This window comes from Triticum dicoccoides, chromosome 4B (assembly GCF_002162155.2).
Source record: "Triticum dicoccoides isolate Atlit2015 ecotype Zavitan chromosome 4B, WEW_v2.0, whole genome shotgun sequence".
Lineage (NCBI taxonomy): Eukaryota > Viridiplantae > Streptophyta > Magnoliopsida > Poales > Poaceae > Triticum > Triticum dicoccoides.
Genome location: NC_041387.1, coordinates 194,884,677 through 194,904,121, shown reverse-complemented (window position 1 = coordinate 194,904,121; position 19,445 = coordinate 194,884,677).

Below are 19,445 nucleotides of genomic sequence, written 5' to 3'. Positions count from 1 at the left end.
GTTTACCTTCTCTCTGTCAGATTGCATGACTTGCTTTATACTTGCTATTCTAGCCATGTTTTATCTACTATTTCTGTTAATAAAATCATTCGGTAAATTGCTCATATATCCAACAATCCAAAAACCTTATAATAGGCAATTTACCCCGAGTGGTTTTGCTGCTTCCATGAAACCTCCTATGTTTGAGGGTATCCACTATAAGAGGTGGCGCGTGAGAGCAGTTTTATGGTTTCATACCATGAGCTGCTATGACGCCACTCTTGGCAAACCTGAAGGAGAGCAAGATGCCCAACAGGCACAAGCTTTTCATAAAATGGATACCTTGTTTAAGGCTGCTCTCTTGAGTGTTCTTGGTGAGAACATAGTTGATGCTTATGCGTCAATTGACAATGGAAAAGATATGTGGGACGCACTCGAGGCCAAGTTTGGGGTCTCGGATGCCGGCACTGAGCTGTACATCATGGAGCAATTCTATGATTACAGGATGACTCAAGAGCGCTCCGCGATTGAGCAGGCTCACGAGATACAGTCATTTGCTAGAGAACTTGAGCACTTCAACTGCATGCTACCGGACAAGTTTGTTGCCGGGGGTATCATCACTAAGCTTCCTCCTTCATGGAGGAACTTTGCTACCTTACTGAAACATAAGAGACAAGAGTTTTCCGTTCCGGATCTCATTGGTACTCTTGATGTGGAAGAAAAGGCGAGAGCAAAGGACACACGTGCTCGAGGTATTGAGGGAGGATCTAGTGCCAATCTGGTACAGAAGAAAAACTTGCAGTCCCACAAGTTCAAGAACAAGGGCAAGTTTGATGGTAAAGGAAAGTTTGATGGGAAGAACAAGGCTGTGCAGCACACGAACTTCAAGAAGAAGAATGACAAGAAGAAAGGTGCTTGTCACGTGTGTGGAGATCCTGATCATTGGGCTCCTAGTTGCCCCAATCGCTATGACAAGCGTCATCCTGGGAAAGGCGGCAAGACCGCTAATGTTGTCATCGGGGACATTGACATGAAGGATGCTGGGTATGGTATATTTCCCACTATTCTTTCAGTATGTCATTCTCCTGATTGGTTGATTGACACGGGTGCTAATGTGCATGTATGCGGTGATATTTCCATGTTTTCGTCTTATCAGACCGCAGGGACTTCAACCGTGCTGATGGGCAACGGTTCAAGTGCTTCTGTTCGTGGTGTTGGCACGGTCGATCTGAAGTTTACTTCGGGGAAGATCGTGCGGCTGAAGAACGTGCATTATGTCCCCTCCTTCAATAAAAATCTTGTTAGCGGATCTCTTCTGTGTAGAGATCGCTATAAGCTTGTCTTCGAGTCAAATAAATTTGTAATATCCAAGTATGGAACCTTTGTTGGTAAAGGCTATGAGTCAGGAGGCCTGTTTCGTTTATCCTTATCAGACGTTTGCAATAAAGTTGTTAATCATATTTGCAACAATAGTGAATCAAATGTGTGGCATTCACGACTTTGTCATGTTAACTTTGGTTGCATGTCGCGACTAGCGAAGTTGAACTTAATCCCTAGTTTCTCCGCCGTTAAGGGATCTAAGTGTCAAGTGTGTGTGCAAGCTAAGCAACCTCATAAATCTCATGTGACTGCGGAGATGAGAAATCTTGCACCACTAGAACTTATACATTCAGATCTATGTGAAATGAATGGTGTTTTGACAAAAGGTGGAAAGAAATATTTCATGACGTTAATTGACGACTCCACTAGATACTGTTGTGTGTATCTTCTGAAATCTAAGGATGAGGCTTTGAACTTTTTCAAGATCTATAAAGGTGAAGTGGAAAACCAACTTGATCGGAAAATCAAGAGGCTTAGGTCCGACCGTGGTGGAGAGTATTTTTCCAATGAATTTGATGTTTTTTGTGTGGAACATGGTATAATCCATGAGAGGACGCCTCCCTACTCACCTCAGTCAAATGGGGTGGCTGAAAGAAAGAACCGTACTCTAACTGATTTGGTTAACGCCATGTTAGACACATCGGGTCTCTCCAAGGCATGGTGGGGGGAGGCGATATTGACAGCATGTCATGTCCTAAATCGAGTTCCCACAAAGAACAAAGAGATAACTCCATTCGAGGAATGGGAGAAGAAAAGGTTAAAACTCTCTTATCTGCGAACATGGGGTTGTTTGGCGAAAGTCAATGTTCCAATTCCAAAGAAGCGGAAACTTGGACCAAAGACTGTGGATTGTGTTTTCTTGGGATATGCTTTTCATAGCATTGGCTATAGATTCTTGGTTGTAAAATCTGAGGTACCTGACATGCATGTCGGTACGATCATGGAGTCGAATGATGCGACTTTCCTTGAAGATATCTTTCCCATGAAGGATATGGCTACCTCATCTAATCAGGAGATGCCTAGTTCATCGAATCAGGAACCGGTTACAATTACCGAACCTGCCATTTCGATGGAACACTTTGAAAATCCCGTGGAGGAGAACAATGAAGTTCCTATTAGGAGGAAGAGACAGAGGACTGCAAAGTCCTTTGGTGATGATTTTCTTGTGTATCTCATAGATAACACTCCCAGTTCTATTTCAGAGGCTTATGCATCTGAAGATGCTGACTACTGGAAGGAAGCAGTTCGTAGCGAGATGGATTCCATCTTGGCGAATGAAACTTGGGAGATAACTGATCGTCCTTATGGGTGCAAACCTATAGGATGCAAATGGGTATTCAAGAAGAAGCTTAGGCCTGATGGTACTATTGAAAAGTACAAGGCTCGGCTCGTGGCTAAGGGTTATACCCAAAAGGAAGGTGAAGATTTCTTTGATACTTACTCACTTGTGGCTCGACTGACCACTATTCGAGTTCTACTTTCACTAGCTGCCTCACATGGTCTTCTCGTTCATCAAATGGATGTTAAGACTGCTTTCCTGAATGGAGAGTTGGATGAGGAAATTTATATGGAACAAGCAGATGGGTTTGTAATAGATGGTCAGGAAGAGAAAGTGTGCAAATTGTTGAAGTCTTTGTACGGACTCAAGCAAGCACCCAAACAGTGGCATGAGAAGTTCGAAAGAACTTTAACAGCTGCAGGCTTTGTTGTGAACGAAGCTGACAAATGTGTGTACTATCGCCATGGTGGGGGCGAAGGAGTTATGCTTTGCTTGTATGTTGATGACATACTGATTTTTGGAACAAATCTGAATGTTATTAAGGAGGTCAAGGATTTCCTATCTCGCTGTTTTGAGATGAAAGATTTAGGAGTGGCTGATGTCATTCTGAACATCAAGTTGTTGAGAGATGATGATGGTGGGATTACATTGCTTCAATCTCACTATGTGGAAAAGATCTTGAGTCGCTTTGGCTATAGTGACTGCAAGCCCTCTCCAACACCATATGATGCTAGCGTGCTGCTTCGAAAGAATCGAAGAATTGCTAGAGATCAATTGAAGTATTCTCAGATTATTGGCTCGCTTATGTACTTAGCCAGTGCTACAAGACCTGACATCTCTTTTGTTGTTAGCAAGCTGAGCCGGCTTGTCTCAAAACCGGGAGATGTGCATTGGAAAGCTCTAGAGAGAGTTTTGCGTTATTTAAAAGGCACTGTAAACTATGGAATTCACTACACTGGGCACCCAAAGGTGCTTGAAGGGTATAGTGACTCAAACTGGATCTCCGATGCTAATGAGATAAAGGCCACGAGCGGATATGTGTTCACTCATGGAGGTGGCGCTGTTTCTTGGAAGTCTTGCAAGCAGACCATCTTAACGAGGTCAACTACGGAAGCAGAACTCACAGCACTAGATACAGCTACGGTCGAAGCAGATTGGCTTCGCCGACTCTTGAATGACTTGCCGGTTGTTGAGAAACCTGTACCGGGTATCCTTATGAACTGTGACAATCAAACTGTGATCACGAAAGTGAACAGCTCTAAGGATAACATGAAGTCATCAAGACACGTTCAGAGAAGGTTAAAGTCTGTCAGGAAAATGAGAAACTCCGGAGTTATTGCATTGGATTATATCCAAACGTCTAAAAATCTGGCAGATCCTTTCACTAAGGGTCTATCACGTAATGTGATAGATAATGCATCGAGGGAGATGGGTATGAGACCCACAATATGAGTTGTTCACAGTGGTAACCTATTCTTTGTGATCGGAGATCCCGTGAATTAGATGTGGAAGACAAGCTGTTGGTCAACTGGGAGGAGAGTATCCTTATTTTTAAAATACCACTCCATGAAGATGCAATACTCTCCTAATCTGCATGGCAGGTTGATGTAAATCTTAATGTGTTCTAAGTGGCTCTTTGAAGCAGAGATGTTGTCCTGCAGAACATCTTTTGAAGAACACACCTATATGAGTCTGATTGTCAAACGTCGCAATCTATGAGAGTAGGGTTCTCTCTAGTAAACTCATGAAAGGTCATGGAGTATGACGCATAAGCTCCACCCGCGGGGAAGACCCACGGTAGCCACGTATCGGTCAAGGCTTTATGTGAAGCTAGATTCGCAGAAAACTTGCAGTTCAAGGCCCAGTCCATTGTTCAAGTTGCTTACTAGTGTAGCATAGAGCTCTAGGTGGAAGTTCAACTTAACAGTCTCCACTGCAATACCGGTATATAAAACAGTGTTTTGGAACCAAAGGTAAATTTCTGTGTGCCTCTGGGATCTGGTGGGGGATTGCTGGAATTTAGTTATATTGGGGCAGCCCAATAACTATTTCAGAAATTCCTAATAAATCCTAGAGACCCACTTAGCCCATTTGTGCAAGGCAAGGGATACTACTAAAGTTTAGTCCCACATTGCTAGTTTAGAGGGAGTTGGACCTCCTTATAAGGGAGGCTCCTTCCCCACTTGTATGAGCATGAGAACAAGAGGGACATCCACGCGCGCTCCTCCTCCGCCGCCCGCCTCGCCACGCCAAGCCTCGCCTCGCCACGCCACGCCTCGCCTCGCCTCGTCACGACGCGCCGCGGGTTGCGGGTTGCGGGAATGAGCCAAGCCGATGTCTAAATTTTTGCCACGCACTACGGTTATGCGAAAGGTCACTCGGAAGCTGAAACATTTTGTCTGTGCCAACAGTATTGATGTGCGCTTATTATTGCGTGTGCGTGTGCGTGTGCGTGTGTGTGTTTGTGAGAGAGAGAGAGAGTTATGTGGTTTTGAGACATCAAGAACAAAATGTAGCACAAAAAATCTCCGGACACTAGATTTTTGTAAACTTGAGGGACAAAAACATATTGTACTTTGTATGTGTAGTATTCCCTCCGTTCTATAATGTAGTGCGTATAACTTTTTTTAAAAGCCAAACTTTGACGAAGTTTATAAAGAAAACTATTTATATCCACAATAATAAAAATATAAAATGTTAAATTACATCTTATGAGAATCTAATGAGATATGTTTGACATTCTAGATGTAATTTTTTTCTTCCAAATTTGATCAAAGTTTGTGAGGTTTGATTTTCAAAAAAAAAATTATGCACTACATTATGAAAGGAAGAGAGTACTAGTATGTCTAGCAAAGACTAAGAGTATATTTATCAGCGCAGCCTTCCAGGCCTCCTTTCTCTTTGGTCCTCACCAGAAGATTTTAATGGGGGCTCTTCTTTCTCAGGTTTGGGAAGGTGCAACCGTATTAATTTTTTAATAGAAAAAACACCCCAAAGAGTGATTTGGATGATCCATGTATCATTCTGACACTATTATGAATAGGAGATATATTTGATGTATTCGTACGAGGAGAACGGGAGATGATCGGGACACGGCTGTATAATGGGAGTACCATATGTAGTACTATCATACATGCCAACTAGGCAATTTGATGAGCTGGCACAGAATTAAATAAAAAAAAGAGAGGTTTGAGTATCATATCATGATACATATCATATTAAATAATGTGCTACTTTGTGTCATGCATGACAATAAATAAAATCCTCTATGATACCAACATATGGTACTATGCATTACGGATATAGTATCATACACTAGTATCATTTTAAATAAAAGGCATTAGCCCGACTTTATAAATAAAGCCACCAGGCAGCATCCACAACCAATCGAAAGAGTAGCATCCAACACGAAATAGACAAACGAAAGGAGTTTTGATACAAGGCATCCAAGCCCAATAAGGCGCGCAGGCCATAGAACTCATGACACACCAAGGAAACCAGCCCGCTAATCTCCTGGTATTCTGTGCGCCAAAGAGGAAGCTGTAGCCCGAATCTTGGAAGACATCAAGTCGAAGGCCTCGTGGTCGGCGTCCTTAGTCAATGATCTCCACTGCTGCAAAAAATATGCCAGTTTTAAATAAGCAGTCAACAGGTTTAGCCGGGAAGACATGTTCGATAGTACATTTGTTCCTCGTGGTCCACAGCGACCAACAGATCGCCGCAAACCCTACCTAGAAAACCCGTTTAGAGGACCCCGACAGGCCCGTGGCGAAGGCCCTAAGATCAGCAAAGGAGGAAGGGTTCCACGCAACTTGGAGCCAGGAACGGATGTAGCACCAAACGAATTTAGCCAAGGGGCAATGAAAGAAAATATGTTGCGTATCCTCAAGGGCACCACACAAAGCACATCTGTCAGAGCCAGGCCCATTCCTTTTTCGCATCTGGTCAGCCGCAGGCAATATGCCATGGAAGGCTTGCCATAAGACGATCTTTATCTTAGGAGGAACACGAGCGGGCCAAATGTTCTTAAACTTAGAGGTGGGGGACCCTGAGATCAACTTAGAGTACAACGACTTGACACTGAATCTGCTAGAAGCAGAATGGGGCCAAACAACCGAGTCCTCGCCCTCCGAGAGCATGGGGAAGACGGCAACGAGGCGATGGCAGTCTCCCAACTCTGCAGGAGAGAGAGTTATGCGGAAGTTCAAGTCCCAGTTATTCCTAGAGAGCTCAGAGATGGAGATCTCTGGGTCCGAACAATAAGAAAAGAGCACTGGAAAAGCCACAGCTAACAAGGAATCCCCACACCACTAGTCCAACCAGAAACGAGTAGATTTGCCATTATGGACCACAAATTTCACCAAGGATTTAAAAATCAGACGAAGTTTGACCAGATCTCACCAAAACTGGAAGCCAGCCATCGCAGGAGAAAACATGGGGCTAGAGGTCGGGAAGTATTTAGCTTTAAGAATAGATAGCCAAAGCGGGGTCTCTGGGACGGTCATAATCTTCCACCACCACTTGATGATGAGACACTTGTTCATAACAGCGGTGTTAATGATTCCCAGCCCACCAAGGTTTTTGGGGCGACAAATGAACTTCCATTTCACCATCCTGTATTTACGTTTGTTTTTGGCCGAATTCCAAAAGAAGGCACCAATGTGCTTGTCAAAACCCGCATGCGTCCCACCAAAGATGAGGTAGAAACCCATTAAGAACATAGGGAGGGAGGAAAGACAAGCATTAATTAGGGCAACCTTGCCCGCTTGAGTGTTGTACCTGCCTCTCCAAAGCATAACCCGATTACCCACTAGCTTGGATACTACCGGAGCAAAATATTTCGCCACTAGCTTGGAAGAGGAGATAGGGAGGCCCAGATACTTGAAAGGAAAGGAGCCAAGAGAGCAATTGAGCAACTGCGCAACCTGCGGGATTCGTCCTCCGAAACCCCAGTGACGATGACTTCGCTCTTAGGAAAGTTGATCTTAAGCCCACACAAAGCTTCGAAGCAGAGAAGGATGAACTTTAGGTGGGCCAGGCAACCGTAATTAAGCTCAACCATGATGATTGTGCCGTCCGCATATTGTAGGTGCGAAATACCACCAGGAAGGAGGTGGGAACAAACAGGAGTGATATGCCCAACTGTCGCCGCCCGTGACAGGATATGGGATAAGGAGTCGGCGACTAAATTGAAAAGGAAAGGGGAGGCTGGGTCGCCCTGCCTCAAGCCCCAACCGTTGGCGAAGAAATTGCTAATGGTTCCGTTGACCGAAACCGTGGTATGGCCTCCCGTGACCAACTGCATAAGTCTGTGAACCACGGACCCATCAAAACCTTTGCCCAAAAGCACCTAACGTAGGAAATCCCAACTAACAGAATCATAAGCCTTCTCAAAGTCCAGTTTAAGGATCACCGCTTTAGTCCCGCTGGCACGTATATCATGAACTATCTCGTGGAAGGGGGAAATTTTAGAGCATCTCCAGCCGTTCGGCCCCCCCAGGGCGCCTAAAAAGAGCGGCCTGGGGGCGAACCGGCGCTAGATCGGCCCCTGGGGGCAACCTAGCTCCCAGTCACGCCCCCAGGCGCCGCCCCCAGGACGCGGTAATTTTAAACTTGGGAACTTCCCGCTCATCACAAAGACGCCACAAGTCCAACGATCATAGGCCAGAGTCCGGCACAGTTCGGCGATCGTAGGTCACAGTTCGGTGTACAAAAAAAGAGCGCCACAAGTTTGGACGCGTGCATCACTCGGCGGGGTCGGCCTCCGGCGCCGGCGGAGTCGGCGTGGCTTCGGTGCTGCTGGGCATCATGGAGGCATCATCACTCGGGCTTGGCGGCAGCGGCAGCGTGGGCGTCGCCATCGTCGGCAGCTGGTTCAGGATGAGGCCGCACTCCACCATGTACCACGCCTTGAGCTGCCCATCGTTTCTATGGAGCATGTCCGCCCCGCCCATTAGAAAAGCCAGGTCGGTGTTCCTCTTCTTCGCGGCAACAATGGTCTGAAGCAGGTCGAGCTTGATGGCGTTGTTCGTCATCAACGCCGACCATCGCGCCTCAGTCTTCTCTTCATGCAGGGCCGCCCGGCCCAGTGCATCGGCTAGGCAATGCTCGATGGACTCCTACACTCGCACGGCAGCCGCGGCGGCGTGTTTCCCCTTCTTGGCCCCTTTGTTGCCGTCCAGCCGCCCTTCTGATGCACCCGGCGTCGGCGCATCTGGCTTGTAGGTCTCCTTGGCCTTGTCGAGGGTGCGTCGGACTTCCGTCCACTTCTCGCATTTGTCGATCCTCTTGTAGACATGGAGGTACTTGAATTCTTCGTCGTTGTTGCCCTGGCGATACATGGCGAACATGCGCACCAGCTGCGCCGAGGAACAAATAGTTGGCGGGCGCACACGGTGAAGAAAAGCGGGAGACCGGCGTGCCATACCTGATCCTCAACGTTGGCGCCGCTCTCCGGGCGAGCCGCGACCTCCTCGACGAACCCATGCCATTTGTTGCACGCCGCCTGGATGAGCCCCCAATGGTTCTCCATCGCCTTCGCCCCGCGCTACATGTAGACGCCTTTGAAGTAGGGGTCGACGAGCTTGCGCTCGTCGAACTCGGCCTTGATGCGCTCCCAGTATGTCTCAATGCTCTGGTTCGTGCCGGTGGTCGGGTCGAGGCAGACGAATTTCCACACTTCGGCGAGACATTCCTCCTCCTTGTACGCCCACTTGATGCACGGCTCGCCGGTCCTGGCCGCCCCTTCTTCTTCTTCCGCCTCCTCGCCGGAACAGTCGCCGGCTCCTCCTCCTCATTGTCCTTGTCCTCGTCCTCCTTCTCCTGCTCCTGTTCCTCCATCTCCTCCTCGCCATACTCGAGCTCGCCTTCCATGCCGCCGCTGAGGTCCATCGTGTCGTCATGGGTAGCGAAGCCGGGGGACGCAGCGGCCGCGGCCGAGCCTGCCGCGATGATGTCGTCCATGTCGGCGTCGGTCTCGTCGGTGTAGCCGAGGTGCGACGTCGAAGCTTGTGATAAGGGTAGCGCGCCACGATGGAGAGGGGGCGTCGGGGAGGAGGACGCATAAGCCGGCGGCGAGTAGTTGTATGGAGGGTACTGCACGCCGGCGAAGGCCGGCGAGGGCGTGCGCTGTTGGGGAACGTAGCAGAAATTCAAAATTTTCCTACGTGTCACCAAGATCTATCTATGCAGAAACCAGCAACGAGGGGAAGGAGAGTGCATCTACATACCCTTGTAGATCACTAAGCGGAAGCGTTCAAGAGAACGGGGTTGAAGGAGTCGTACTCGTCGTGATCCAAATCACCGGAGATCCTAGTGCCGAACGGACGGCACCTCCGCGTTCAACACACGTACAGCCCGGTGACGTCTCCCATGCCTTGATCCAGCAAGGAGAGAGGGAGAGGTTGAGGAAGACTCCGTCCAGCAGCAGCACAACGGCGTGGTGGTGGTGGAGGAGCGTGGCAATCCTGCAGGGCTTCGCCAAGCACCGCGGGAGAGGAGGAGAACTTGGGAGAGGGGAAGGGCTACGCCAGAACTTGGGTGCGGCTGCCCTCCCACCCCCCACATATATATAGGGGCAAGGGAGAGGGGGGCCGGCCCCCTCAGATCCAATCTGAGGAGGGGGTGGCGGCCAAAGGGGGGAGGAGTGCCTCCCAAGTCAAGTGGAGGCCCTCCCCCTTAGGGTTTCCCCTCTCCCATGCGCATGGGCCTTGGGGGGGCTGGTGCCCCTGGCCCATTAAGGCTAGGGCGCCCCCCTACAGCCCATGCTGCTGTATTGGACGTGGTGGAACAATTTCCGGACCTCCGGACCCCTCCGGAATCCTCCGGAACCTTCTGGAAGCTTCCCGGTACAATACCGGAAAAACCCGAACTTTTCCCGGAACCCGAACAACAACTTTCCATATATAAATCTTTACCTCCGGACCATTCCGGAACTCCTCGTGACGTCCGGGATCTCATCCGAGACTCCGAACAACATTCGGTAACCACATACAAACTTCCTTTATAACCCTAGCGTCATCGAACCTTAAGTGTGTAGACCCTACGGGTTCGGGAACCATGCAGACATGACCGAGACGTTCTCCGGTCAATAACCAACAGCGGGATCTGGATACCCATGTTGGCTCCCACATGTTCCATGATGATCTAATCGGATGAACCACGATGTCAAGGACTCAATCGATCCCGTATACAATTCCCTTTGTCTAACGGTATTGTACTTGCCCGAGATTCGATCGTCGGTATACCGATACCTTGTTCAATCTCATTACCGGCAATTCTCTTTACTCGTTCCGTAACACATCATCCTGCGATCAACTCTTTGATCACATTGTGCACATTATGATGATGTCCTACCGAGTGGGCCCAGAGATACCTCTCCATTTACACGGAGTGACAAATCCCAGTCTCGATTCGTGTCAACCCAACAGACACTTTCGGAGATACATGTAGTGCACCTTTATAGCCACCCAGTTACGTTGTGACGTTTGGTACACCCAAAGCATTCCTACGGTATCCGGGAGTTGCACAATCTCATGGTCTAAGGAAAAGATACTTGACATTAGAAAAGCTTTAGCATACGAACTACACGATCTCTGTGCTAGGCTTAGGATTGGGTCTTGTCCATCACATCATTCTCCTAATGATGTGATCCCGTTATCAACGACATCCAATGTCCATGGTTAGGAAATCGTAACCATCTATTGATCAACGAGCTAGTCAACTAGAGGCTTACTAGGGACATGGTGTTGTCTATGTATCCACACATGTATCTGAGTTTCCTATCAATACAATTATAGCATGGATAATAAACGATTATCATGAACAAGGAAATATAATAATAATAACTAATTTATTATCGCCTCTAGGGCATATTTCCAACAGTCTCCCACTTGCACTAGAGTCAACAATCTAGTTCACATCGCCATGTGATTAACATCATACGTCACATCGCCATGTGACCAACATCCAAAGAGTTTACTAGTGTCATTAAACTAATTCACATCATCATGTGATTAAGACTCAATGAGTTCTGGGGTTTGATCATGTTTTACTTGTGAGATAGGTTTTAGTCAACGGGTCTGCAACATTCAGATCCGTATGTACTTCACAAATCTCTAGGTCATTCTGTAAATGCTGCTTCCACGCTCCACTTGGAGCTATTCCAAATGGCTGCTCTACTATACGTATCTGGTTTGCTACTCAGAGTCACTCGGATAGGTGTTAAAGCTTGCATCGACGTAACTCTTTACGCCGAACTCTTTATCACCTCCATAATCGAGAAACATGTCCTTATTTACTCCAAGGACAATTTTGACCGCTGTCCAATGATCCATTCCTGGATCATTCTTGTACCCCTTGACTGACTCATGGCAAGGCACACATCCGGTGTGGTACATAGCATAGCATACTATAGAGCCTACGTCTGAAGCATAGGGGACGACCTTCGTCCTTTCTCTCTATTCTGCCGTGGTCGAGCTTTAAGTCTTAACTTCGTACCTTACATCTCAGGCAAGAAATCCTTCTTTGACTGATCCATCTTGAACACCTTGAAGATCATGTCAAGGTATGTGCTCATTTGAAAGTACCATTAAGCGGTTTTGATCTATCCTCATAGATCTTGATGCTCAATGTCCAAGTAGCTTAATCCATGTTTTCCCTTGAAAAACACTTTTAAAATAACCCTATATGCTTTCTAGAAATTCTACATCATTTCTGATCAACAATATGTTTACAACATATACTCATCAGAAATTCTATAGTGCTCCCACTCACTTCTTTGGAAATACAAGTTTCTCATAAACTTTGTATAAACCCAAAATCTTTGATCATCTCATCAAAGCGTACATTCCAACTCCGAGATGCTTACTCCAGTCCATGGAAGGATCGCTGGAGCTAGCATACCTTTTAGCATCCTTAGGATCGACAAAACCTTTCTGATTGTATCTCATACAACCTTTCCTTACGAAAACTGGTAAGGAAACTCGTTTTGACATCCATCTGCCGGATTTCATAAATGCAGCTAATGCTAACATGATTCCGACGGACTTAAGCATCGCTACGGATGAGCAAATCTCATCGTAATCATCTCCTTGAACTTGTGAAAAACTCTTCGCCACAAGTCGAGCTTCATAGAAGGTGACATTACCGTCCACGTCCGTCTTCTTCTTAAAGATCCATTTATCTCAATGGCTTGCCGATCATCGGGCAAGTCCACAAAAGTCCATGCTTTGTTCTGATACATGGATCCTATCTCGGATTTCATGGTTTCTAACCATTTGTCGGAATTTGGGCCCACCATCGCTTCTCCATAGCTCGTAGGTTCAGTGTTGTCTAGCAACATGACCTTCAAGACAGGATTACTGTACCACTCTGAAGTAGTAGCATCCTTGTCACCCTACGAGGTACGGTAGTGACTTGATCTGAAACTTCATGATCACTATCATAAGCTTGTACTTCAATTGGTGTAGGTGCCACAGGAACAACTTCCTGTGCCCTGCTACACACTGGTTGAAGTAATGGTTCATTAACCTCATCAAGTCGCCACCATCCTCCCACTCAATTTTCGAGACAAACTTTTCCTCGAGAAAGGACCCGATTCAAGAAACAATCCCTATTGCTTTCGGATCTGAATTAGGAGGCATACCCAACTGTTTTGGGTGTCCTATGAAGATGCATTTTATCCACTTTGGGTTCGAGCTTATCAACCTGAAACCTTTTCACATAAGCGTCGCAGCCCCAAACTTTTAAGAAACGACAACTCAGGTTTCTCCAAACCATAGTTCAAACGGTGTCATCTCAATGGAATTACATGGTGCCCTATTAAAGTGAGTGCGGTTTTCTCTAATGCCTAACCCATGAACGATAATGGTAATTCGATAAGATACATCATGGTACGCACTATATCCAATAGGGTGCAAATATGATGTTCGGACACACCATCACATTATGGTGTTCCAGGCGGTATTAATTGTGAAACAATTTCCACAATGTCTTAATTGCGTGCCAAAGCTCGTAACTCAGATACTCATCTCTATGATCATATCATAGACCTTTTATCCTCTTGTCACAATGATCTTCAACTTCACTCTGAAATTACTTGAACCATTCAATAATTCAGACTTGTGTTTCATCAAGTAAATATACTCAACATCTACTCGAATCATCTGTGAAGTAAGAACATAACAATATTCACTGCATGCCTCAGCACTCATTGGACTGCACACATCAAAATGTGTTACTTCCAACAAGTTGCTATCTTGTTCCATCTTACTGAAAAACGAGGCTTTTCAGTCATCTTGCCCATGTGGTATGATTTGCATATCTCAAGTGAGTCCAAACGATCCATCTGTATGGAGTTTCTTCATGCGTATACACCAATAGACATGGTTCGCATGTCTCAAACTTTTCAAAACGATTGAGTCCAAAGATCCATCAACATGGAGCTTCTTCATGCGTTTTATACCAATATGACTTACATGGCAGTGCCACAAGTAAGTGGTACTATCATTACTATCTTATATATTCTGGCATGAAAATGTGTATCACTACGATCGAGATTCAATAAACCATTCCTTTAGGTGCAAGACCATTGAAGGTACTATTCAAATAAATAGAGTAACCATTATTCTCCTTAAATGAATAACCGTATTGCATAGACATAATCCAATCATGTCTATGCTCAACGCGAACACCAAATGACAATTATTCAGGTTTAATACTAATCTTGATGGTAGAGGGTGTGTGCGATGTTTGATCACATCAAACTCGGAAACACTTCCAACACATATCGTCAGCTCACCTTTAGCTAGTCTCCGTTTATTCCGTAGCCTTTTATTTCGAGTTACTAACACTTAGCAACCGAACCGGTATCTAATACCCTGGTGCTACTAGGAGTACTAGTAAAGTACACATTAACTTAATGTATATCCAATATACTTCTATCGACCTTGCCAGCCTTCTCATCTACCAAGTATCTAGGGTAATTCTGCTCCAGTGGCTGTTCCCCTTATTACAGAAGCACTTAGTCTCGGGTTTGGGTTCAACCTTGGGTTTCTTCATTAGAGCAGCAGCTGATTTGTTGTTTCATGAAGTATCCCTTCTTGCCCTTGCCCTTCTTGAAACTAGTGGTTTCACCAACCATCAACAATTGATGCTCCTTCTTGATTCCTACTTCCGTGGTGTCAAACATTGCGAATAGATCAAGGATCATTATATCTATCCTTGTTATGTTATAGTTCATCACGAAGCTCTAGTAGCTTGGTGGCAATGTCTTTGGAGAAACATCACTATCTCATCAGGAAGATCAACTCCCACTCGATTCAAGTGATTGTTGTACTCAGACAATCTGAGCACAAGCTCAAGATTGAGCTTTTCTCCCTTAGTTTACAGGCTAAGAAAATCGTCGGAGGTCTTATACCTCTTGACGTGGGCACAAGCCTGAAATCCCAATTTCAGCCCTCGAAACATCTCATATGTTCTGTGACGTTTCGAAAACGTCTTTGGTGCCTCAACTCTAAACCTTTTAACTGAACTATCACATAGTTATCGAAACGTGTATGTCCGATGTTCGCAACATCCATAGACGACATTTGGGGTTCAGCACACTAAGCGGTGCATTAAGGACATAAGCTTTCTACTGTCTGCATAATCGCTAGTGTCAACTTTCAACTATATTTTCTCTAGGAACATATCTAAAACAGTAGAACTAAAGCGCGAGCTATGACATAATTTGCAAAGTGATTTTGACTATGTTCAGGATAATTAAGTTCATCTAATGAACTCCCACTCAGATAGACATCCCTCTAGTCATCTAAGTGATTACATGATCCGAGTCAACTAGGCCGTGTACGATCATCACGTGAGACGGACTAGTCATCATCGGTGAACATCTTCATGTTGATCGTATCCTCCATACGACTCATGCTTGACCTTTCGGTCTCTTGTGTTCCGAGGCCATGTCTGTACATGCTAGGCTCGTCAAGTTAACCTAAGTGTTTCGCGTGTGTAAATCTGGCTTACACCCGTTGTATGTGAACGTAAGAATCTATCACACCCGATCATCACGTGGTGCTTCAAAACGACGAACTTTCGCAACGGTGCACAGTTAGGGGGGACACTTTCTTGAAATTTTAATGAGGGATCATCTTATTTACTACCGTCGTTCTAAGCAAATAAGATGTATAAACATGATAAACATCACATGCAATCAAATAGTGACATGATATGGCCAATATCATTTTGCTCCTTTTGATCTCCATCTTCGGGGCTCCATGATCATCATCGTCACCGGCATGACACCATGATCTCCATCATCGTGTCTTCATGAAGTTGTCTCGCCAACTATTACTTATACTACTATGGCTACCGGTTAGCAATAAAGTAAAGTAATTACATGGCGTTGTTTAATGACACGCAGGTCATACAATAAATTAAGACAACTCCTATGGCTCCTGCCGGTTGTCATACTCATCGACATGCAAGTCGTGATTCCTATTACAATAACATGATCAATCTCATACATCACATATATCATTCATCACATTCTTTTGGCCATATCACATCACATAGCATATCCTGCAAAAACAAGTTAGACGTCCTCTAATTGTTGTTTGCATGTTTTACGTGGCTGCTATGGGTTTCTAGCAAGAACGTTTCTTACCTACGCAAAAACCACAACGTGATATGTCAATTGCTATTTACCCTTCATAAGGACCATTTTCATCGAATCCGATCCGACTAAAGTGGGAGAGACTGGCACCCGCTAGCCACCTTATGCAACAAGTGCATGTCAGTCGGTGGAACCTGTCTCACGTAAGTGTACATGTAAGGTCGGTCCGGGCCGCTTCATCCCACAATACCGTCGAAACAAGATTGGACTAGTAATAGTAAGCATATTGAACAAAATCAACGCCCACAACTACTTTGTGTTCTACTCGTGCAAAGAATCTACGTAATAGACCTAGCTCATGATGCCACTGTTGGGGAACGTAGCAGAAATTCAAAATTTTCCTACGTGTCACCAAGATCTATCTATGGAGAAACCAACAACGAGGGGAAGGAGAGTTCATCTACATACCCTTGTAGATCGCTAAGCGGAAGCGTTCAAGAGAACGGGGTTGAAGGAGTCGTACTCGTCGTGATCCAAATCACCGGAGATCCTAGTGCCGAACGGACGGCACCTCCGCATTCAACACACGTACAGCCCGGTGACGTCTCCCATGCCTTGATCCAGCAAGGAGAGAGGGAGAGGTTGAGGAAGACTCCGTCCAGCAGCAGCACAACGGCTTGGTGGTGGTGGAGGAGCGTGGCAATCCTGCAGGGCTTCGCCAAGCACCGTGGGAGAGGAGGAGAACTTGGGAGAGGGGAAGGGCTGCGCCAGAACTTGGGTGCGGCTGCCCTCCCACCCCCCACATATATATAGGGGCAAGGGAGAGGGGTCTGGCCCCCTCATATCCAATCTGAGGAGGGGGCGGCGGCCAAGGGGGGGAGGAGTGCCTCCCAAGTCAAGTGGAGGCCCTCCCCCTTAGGGTTTCCCCTCTCCCATGCGCATGGGCCTTGGGGGGGCTGGTGCCCCTGGCCCATTAAGGCTAGGGCGCCCCCTACAGCCCATGCTGCTGTATTGGATGTGGTGGAACAATTTACGGACCTCCGGACCCCTCCAGAATCCTCCGGAACCTTCTGGAAGCTTCCCGGTACAATACCGGAAAAACCCGAACTTTTCCCGGAACCCGAACAACAACTTTCCATATATAAATCTTTACCTCCGGACCATTCCGAAACTCCTCATGACGTCTAGGATCTCATCCGGGACTCCGAACAACATTCGGTAACTACATACAAACTTCCTTTATAACCCTAGCGTCATCGAACCTTAAGTGTGTAGACCCTACGGGTTCGGGAACCATGCAGACATGACCGAGACGTTCTCCGGTCAATAACCAACAGCGGGATCTGGATACCCATGTTGGCTCCCACATGTTCCACGATGATCTCATCGGATGAACCACGATGTCAAGGACTCAATCGATCCCGTATACAATTCCCTTTGTCTAACGGTATTGTACTTGCCCGAGATTCGATCGTCGGTATACCGATACCTTGTTCAATCTCGTTACCGGCAAGTCTCTTTACTCGTTCCGTAACACATCATCCCGCGATCAACTCTTTGATCACATTGTGCACATTATGATGATGTCCTACCGAGTGGGCCCAGAGATACCTCTCCGTTTACACGGAGTGACAAATCCCAGTCTCGATTCGTGCCAACCCAACAGACACTTTTGGAGATACCTGTAGTGCACCTTTATAGCCACCAGTTGCGTTGTGACGTTTGGTACACCCAAAGCATTCCTACGGTATCCGGGAGTTGCACAATCTCATGGTCTAAGGAAAAGATACTTGACATTAGAAAAGCTTTAGCATACGAACTACATGATCTCTGTGCTAGGCTTAGGATTGGGTCTTGTCCATCACATCATTCTCCTAATGATGTGATCCCGTTATCAACGACATCCAATGTCCATGGTCAGGAAACCGTAACCATCTATTGATCAACGAGCTAGTCAACTAGAGGCTTACTAGGGACATGGTGTTGTCTATGTATCCACACATGTATCTGAGTTTCCTATCAATACAATTATAGCATGGATAATAAACGATTATCATGAACAAGGAAATATAATAATAATAACTAATTTATTATTGCCTCTAGGGCATATTTCCAACATGCGCTGGGCCAGGTGTCCATGGGGGAAGGTGACGTTGGGGTCAAACCCACCGTGCGCGTCCCCATCGGCGTAGCCCGGCGATGGTGTGCATCCCCGCGGTTGCGGCGACGACGAGAAGGCGGCCAGTTGATGGTGGCGGATATGCTAGCGGTCATGATTGAGAGCGCCAAGGTTGATGGTCAAATTGATGGGGTAGTAAATCATCCAGTTGATGGTGGTCTCTCTAAACTTCAATATGCCGACGATATGATTCTCTTCATGGATCATGACCTCGAGAAAGCGAGAAATATGAAATTGATTTTAACAACATTCGAGCAACTCTCGGGTCTCAAGATCAATTTTCATAAAAGTGAATTGTTTTGCTTTGGCAACGCTCAAAACGAGGCCCACATGTACGCTGAATTATTCGAATGTGGGTTGGGCCAGTTTCCGATCACATATTTGAGAATACCGATACATTATCGGTGACTCACAAATGCTGAATGGAAACACGTCGATGAGAGACTGCAAAAAGACTTAACAGTTAGAAAGGTAAAGTACTATCTCTGGGTGGAATATTGGTCCTCATAAATTTAGTACTAAGTAATATGATACTATATATGATTTCCTTCTTCCAGTTACCGAAAGGAGTCTTACATAGATTGGATTATTTCCAATCAATATTCTTTTGGCAAGGAGATAGCGAGAGAAGGAAATATTGACTAGCTAAATGGAATGTGGTTTGCCGTCCCAAAGACCAAGGCAGGTTGGGCATTCATGATCTTGAGGTTAAGAATAGGGCCCTCCTCGGTAAATGGTTGTTTAAATTACTGACAGAAGATGGTGTATGGCAAACCCTTCGAAGGAGGAAATATGTAGGTTCCAAGGCGGTATCCCAAGTATACTGGAAGCCCGGGGATCCCCATTTTTGGGCGGGTCTAATGGCTACGAAGAAATATTTCTTTGGCTATGGATCCTTCTCAATTAAGGACGACTCGGAAATTAGATTCTAGGAGGACAAGTGGCTAGAAAATACCACCCTCCGGGAACAATATCCATCTCTATACAACAGTATGCGCCACAAGGGTGATACTACTATT